Source organism: Anser brachyrhynchus, assembly GCF_964034855.1.
Source record: "Anser brachyrhynchus genome assembly, chromosome: Z".
NCBI classification, from domain to species: domain Eukaryota; kingdom Metazoa; phylum Chordata; class Aves; order Anseriformes; family Anatidae; genus Anser; species Anser brachyrhynchus.
In genome coordinates this window covers 7,656,441-7,663,425 of record NC_137697.1, presented here as the reverse complement: position 1 = coordinate 7,663,425, position 6,985 = coordinate 7,656,441, and the positions used below count along the sequence as shown (strand labels likewise).

The 6,985-nt window shown below is 40.6% G+C and overlaps 1 protein-coding gene across 3 annotated transcripts in view; it reads left to right on the top strand.

Moving 5' to 3' along the window:
* ADAMTS12 (ADAM metallopeptidase with thrombospondin type 1 motif 12) overlaps positions 1 to 6,985 on the top strand; it is a 172,120-nt gene that overhangs the window by 45,443 nt on the left and 119,692 nt on the right. The window lies entirely within an intron of this gene.

Here is a 6,985-nt window from a genome sequence, read left to right as displayed (position 1 = left end):
TTCGTCATGATGTTCTTGCTTTATTAAAATTCCCTTCTGCTTTAGGTCATTGCTAGAAGCTGGGTAATGCAGAATTTGAGCAATCAATTTTATTTTCTTCAACTCTGTACTGTTATCCATTACTGCACATATTGCATCAAAACACAGTTCAGCCCAACTTATGCAAGTCAGAATAAATAAAGGCACTTCCAGGATTGCATGCAGTATGTTGCCGATAAGAGAGTAGCATTTTCCCCTCAGACAGAGAACAGATGCTTCTGATCTTGACGGTAACAAATGATTTATCAGTGAAAAATCAGGAATGGGAAAACAATGGTCAGTCAGTGCCAGGAGATTACAGATTTTTAATTAAACTGCCCATGCGAAGATTGACCTGGCTGTTATTATCTGGAGAGGTAAACTGCTTCTTTCTAGTTCAGACAGAAAAAGATTGCCCTTTTCTCAAACCTTCATGCAGATTATCCCATTGTTTCATACTGCACATAGGTGCAAGTGACTGGGTACTGTTGCATCTAGCTACCGTGAAAGGGTTTCAAACTATTTGTCCTCCTGGCTATTAACTGAAAAGCCAGAATTAAAATAATAATCCACTTTCACAGAGCTGCTAGTAAGCTAAATTGTGTTTCTGTTTTGAGTAATCATTGAATCTCAATGTGTCAAGTGTCTCTTAAATCACATTCAGAAAGCTTGAGAAAGTTGCACTCGTGAGGCTCAATAGTATCTCACAAGATCAGGGAAATACGTTTGATCTTCACTCTCAGACTACCTGCCCGCTTAAATCCCCTGCTTAAGTTACCAGCCATACTCCTCCATATTCAAGGAGAACTGCAGGGCACCGACAGCTTGGGACTTACTTATCCTATCCCATTGGCCTTGCTGAAGGATCTCAGCTCAGGCTAGTTACAAATATAAATTAGGCAATGCTAATGGTTCAGTATCAATTTTGTTTCCTGCTGTCTACTGCTGCTAATTCTTCTTGCTTTTACATGCCTGTATTACCTTGAATTCCTTTCTTTAGTCTTCCCACCTACTGCCCCGAGACTTTAAATTAGAAACCTTAATCTGCGGTCCTTCTGTAGCCCATGGTTTCAGACTTCCTCTTGAGATGCTCGTCTCTTTTCACAGACAACAGTAATAAAAGGCAGCACAGATCACTTCTTTGTGTAATGATTTAGACATGAGATCAAAGACTGATGACGTTTTCAAAGTGGTGGTGTCAATTCCAGTCAATAGCTCACTGCTGTGCTGTGGCATTAAGCCAGGAGGTGGTAGCCTATGGCAAGACCTTCCCATCAGAATACCCCGCTGCTCTGCAACGCTATGAAATAATGTGCAGCCATGGGCTACCACAACTTGCAATTCCAAAAAAAAATTACCCTCACAGGGTTTGCTTCTGGGAGCAAGCAGCAGAACTTCACAGGAGCTTGAGGACTCTGTGGCCCTGTGTGGGCTTGGCCCTGGGAAAACCATTCACATCTCTTCAGATCTCTATATCTTCTGAGATGCTTTGGTGTCTCACTGAGTTCTACTGAAGAAGCTATATCATTCAGTGAAGTTAACGTTTGGAAGGAGCAAGCATGAAGAAAGGAAAGAAGAGTTTACAGATATTTCCTGCAACGATATGGCTTAAGCACTGGCTTTTCAGAAACCTTCTTCCTCCCCACAGCACTGCAGTCTGGTGTCCTCCACACAGGAGTGACTCCACAAGTATTAAGGGAGTACAATGGAGGTAGAAGGATGTCCAGAATATCTGCATGTAGAGGCCCTGTGATGAAGTCTGTCTTGCTAAAGAGTCCAGTTGCCTCCATCAGATCTTTGTTGACATGAGGTGACCTGCCCGAACAAAACTCAAGGTCACCCTGATGCCCACACCCCTTCTTTCCACATAGCTACTGACTTATTGTTGGAGGATGGCTGGGGCTTGGGGCAGGGCTTCCACAGCTCCGTCGTGTCCCGGTCCTGTCAAAATTCATTCTGTTGGTCATTAGTCCAGAAGATGTTTTGAAGCTGATTCTTGGGCGGCAAATGCAGTAGTAGAGTTGTGCAGGGAGACCTTCAAAAGTAGTTGAGCAGAATCCCAACTTTTGCTGCTAAATTCCTGCATATACCCCGTGGAAACATGATATGCTCAAGCAAGAGCATTGGCTTCACCTACATCTTTTCACTTGTTTGGACACATCTGAATGGACATCTGAGACTGCTAGTAGTCCGAAGGGCTAGCAGGAGGGTAACTAAACCATGAGGAACCCTTTTTTTTTCTTTTTTTTTGAGAAGCAGCGAAAGCAGGACTCTTCTGACAGTGGAATGTAAATAGTGTGGGCTTTTTTTTTTTATTTTTTGCAGCAGGGTCTTTGACCATTGTAAATTTTTCTGTGGGCTGCTCCAAACATTATAAAACAGATGACATTCTTCTTTTTGCAAATTAAATAAAGTACCATTCACTCTGTGTGTTTTCTGAATTGCAGATGTTGGCAGGAACGTGTTGTGGTCTAAGCAGACAGATCTGAAGCTGGTTAAAAATCTGGTGGAAATGAATGCAAATGTGCTTCTCACGTGCCTTTAGGTCTGCGTCTCAAATTTCTGGTAGCAGATTTCTGTTTCTATTTGGGTTTTCCTATTAGAAATCATTCCATGGCAGCAGGGGACTGCAATGAAATGCTTATTCTCTCACTCTGCAGAGATGCATAAAGTTAATTACCCAGGAAAACATCATATTCAACTTACAACTTGGGCATTATGAAGTTTTTCTGGAAATGTGAATACGGTGTTTGAAAGATGGCAAATGTTGGAAAATAATATGAAGGATAAAGGTTGCCTCCCAGGCCTCATTACAGTTTGAAAAGAGAAAAACTAACATACTACTGTTTTTAGAGGGCCAGAAGTTTCCTTGGTCGGTGTGGCTGTAGAATTACAGTTACACAGACAAACTTCATAAAATAGTCTCAAATATGGGCTGATTTTCTAGTATACTTCCGATTTCTCTGCATTTAGGGTGTTTAGCAGATTCTGGAGTCTGTCAGGCATTTAATAAAAAAATAAATCACTTAACCAGTAGTTAGTTGTAGGGTTTCGTAGCCAACCTGCCCTTGTGATGAACGAGTGTTTGCCACCACACTTTTTTGCTGGGTACCTCGAGATAAAGCAGGAGGAGAGAAGCACTACTACCTCATAGTTTGGCTGTGACAGTGATATTCTGTGTGTAGCTGAGGCTCAGAGGGAGGTCTGTAAGCACATGCATGCACCCCATTATGGCAAATGGGCGCACATGGTACTGTTTGTCAGATGGTTTCCAAGCCGAATCTCTGTAGGGAGCCCAAGCTGTAAAGTGAGTTTTACTCCTCTTGAGTATTACTCATTTTTATTGTTATCAAGAGTGATAATTCACATGGCAGTAGTGCCGGCTGTCTGAGTCATAGGTGTTGTGCTAGGTCCAGTATAAACATTACCAAAAATTTATTCATTGGTTTATTCATTATAGAACAAGCAGCAGCAGATGAGTGCAAACTAAAAAGAGGTACTTTCCCTTGGGAAACAGTAGGTTTGGCATGCATTTTTGTGTTCTACCTTTTATTTTCAGCAAAGGAAACTGAATTTTCTGTTTGATTCCAAGGCTTTTTTCGACCTCTCAGTTCAGACAGCCAGCTGACAAACAGCAGCAATTCTTTGAGTAGTGGTAAAATGTGCAGATGGCATGTGTCACCAGTGAGAAAGTGTTTGCCACTGAATATTAGTGTCAGCAGGCCAGAAACTGCTGCTCGTCAACCTTGTTGGCCCTGTTAGTCTTGCAGGTGATTCAGAGCTGCAGCTTATGTTGTGTTGTCCAAAATCTCCTTATGTCTGAAGGATTTGTGGCAGGTGATTAATAAAAACGGGCTTGTATGCTCCAAACCTCTCTCTGTCTGTCTCATATATAGGCACGCATGCTTACAGCAAACTGGAGCATGATATTTCTAAAGGACTTAATGCTGTAAAGGCAAGTATATATATCTACGGTTTAAAAAGGCTAACATATACTTTTTTTTTCTTTTTAAAATTAATGTCCCATCTGGAGGACTGCAAATTTAGCTAAACCCACTGAATTTTATTTATGCATTGCCAGTAGAATGAGACAGAGGTCAACTGTTTTGTTGCAAGTCAGTGATTATTGTGCTTAGTGCACAATAGCTTTTGCCTTTTTCTATCTAGTTTCAGGGACTCAGCTGAGATCTTTATTATAGTTCCTGTGTCACCTGTGCCTTGTGTGTAACTGCATCCTTTGCTTATGTTTCACATGCTTGCTTTCTGCATTTTAAAGTGCCATGGCTGAGAGCTGGACATGTTTTCAAACTCCATGGAGCTAGAGCTAATTTCTCATTTCTACACCTGTGTTATGGTCTTCTTGAATTAGCAGGATTATCATTTAAGGACAGCAGTCAAGAAAATCCCAGCAGTTTCCCTAGAGCTTCACAGAATAATTTGCTGAGACTTGAAGCCTGCACTGTGGAAAAAAATGTTTTGAGAAACCTCTGAAAATCAAGGAGACTGGATAAAAACAGAGTCTGTTCAGTAACTTTGCACAACTCTTACCTCTAGATACTCTCGAATGCTTCTCAACCGAAGGTAGTCAAAAGCAGTGCCAAATCAATCAAATCAGATTACATGGGGAAACAAAACATGGGGATTTGAACAGCTTGGGCAGTGATTTCATGGTCACAGTCTTCAAACTCTGGAGTAGAAGGAGGAAGGTGACTTGATGCTGGATGGGTAGTCTTGGTGGAAGGACAGCTGTTGCCTTGATGCTGTCTCAACAGCATTGGCAGGAACTGTAAGAAGGCATGTGCGAGTCTTTGGGCAAAATCCGGAGACGTGCTGCCAAACAACAGCAATTTGCTGTGGGGAGATGAGCCAGACCATGGAAGGAAAGGAGAACCCATATCGCGGGCTAGGGGTAGATGGTGTGGCTCTTGGAAAACAGCTAGCAGCGGTGGCCAAAGAAGCCAGATGAATGTGATTTTTAGTGGCCAGTTCTACTAAACCAGCTTTGTGTTTCCAGCTCAGCTCTGGCAGAACCTTCCTTGAAAGTCTTCTCAAACAAAATGCATGTCAGGGATCTGTGGGTGCAACCCTGTGCTGTGTGCTGATCCTAGAGTGAGGTCAAGCATATTTTAAAGTAGGAAAAGAATGGAGAAGGACAGTACTTGTGTTTTACATATGAGCCGAGAGGGGATTATTCATTGCCTTTGGAATCTGCACATAGTTTGTTATGATGTAGGCAGTCAGATCCATGCCTGCAGCAAATAAAACAACGAGGTAGAGCCAAGTGTGAGATTGGTTCAGTGTTTTGCTTTCCATTTTTCTTTGTTGTAGGGAAGAAGAAAAGAAGTTGTAGTGCTGACAAAGAAACAGATCAACTTGAGGAAATCTTGTCTGAATTGCTTTGGCAAGGAACAAAAATTGCCTCTGCTTAGCCTAGTACAAACCCGTTGTTTTTCAGTGGTTTAACAATGATAGCATTTCATTTGCCCATTCTTCAGTGTGCCATTACAGTATGGCATCATCCTGTATGAAAATCCTGGTGTTGAAAATATCACTGAAAAAGCCACAGTCTCATCTCACAGATGTAGACATTTCTGGAGTAAAATTCTGGTATTCAGCTGTGCAACTCTTGCTAATAGTGACAGCAGCATTTATTGCTTATTGTACATACTGTTTTTGTAAGCTCACCTTTGTGAGGGGTGAATTATGAATTACTGATGATTCAGTCATGACTTCCTTCCTAAATTTGTTTCTAAACAGTCCTCTGGCCACACAAGTTGCTTATTAGAGGTCTAAGGGTCAAATATACCTCTTTTTAAGAACTCTGAACTCTGTTGGAGTTCTCTCAGGTCTGCATATGATCTAGTCTTTATTACCTTTTATTTATTCCCATTGTTACCAAGCTTTTGGATTTTCATTATTCTCTGGCAAGCAAGAGTTACTCTGAATAGGAATCAAAGATACTTTATATCTTTTAGGCTTAAGTCTTGCAGATGTTCACTTTTTCAGTAAAAGATTCAGGACTACCAGCAGGTCTTCAGGAAGGTGTTTCATCTGCGTGTGACATGTGTCTGATCTGCACAAAAGTATTGGCATCTTATGTTGCATATTTTCCCACATATCGCTGTGGGTTTCTTCTAAACAGTATTATATGTCCTAAAGAGACAAAGTGCTGAATTCTTAGAAGTGCTGAACATCGATGCCTTTTTTTCCTTTTTAAGTTAGAAGGTATTTTTATCATTTCAGAACCCCTGAAAGATGCATTATGAGAATTTCAAAACATTCCAGTTTTGAAGACAAAACTTTAACACTGAGCAAAAGGAAGGGATGAAGGCAAAGCTTTAACAGAAAGAAAAATGAGTCCTTTTACTCTAGCAAAATACTTTTCCTCAACTGTCTTGTTCCCAAGAATGTTTTACTGCATTTTTTTCCAGAAACATAGATTGATTCTTCTCTATATTTTCTTTTCTTTGTGCTAGGGCATACTACATCCAAACCTTGAAGGCTGACTGCTGCTTTTCAAAAAAGACAAAATAAAATGCTTTCATTCTAAGAAGTGCTTTATTTCCAAAATAGCAAAAGCAATAACTTTGTAGTCAAACAAACAAAAAAAATCTTTCTAATTCTCTTTTTCTAATTCAATGTTATTTTCAAATAAAAACAGAAGCTTTTTCAGTAGGCAAAAGCTATTTTTTTTAAATATTCTACAGAAGAAAGACATGCATATCAAAATACTTGAAAACAATCCTAAATTCATCATTTTTAGCCTGAAATCTAACCTTTTGATCTCCATGGGCAAGCTGCACAACTAAGACATTCTTTTTGCATGCAGACAGAAATGTATCCCCAAGAATAGTTTTTAAAGGTGCCACTTTCTAAAAGAAGTGGTTGCCACTTGCATAAATTGTTAAGACCCATGGCAGTTGCATGTCAGCCCAGAGATCCAGCCTGCCGCATGGCCTGTCTCAGA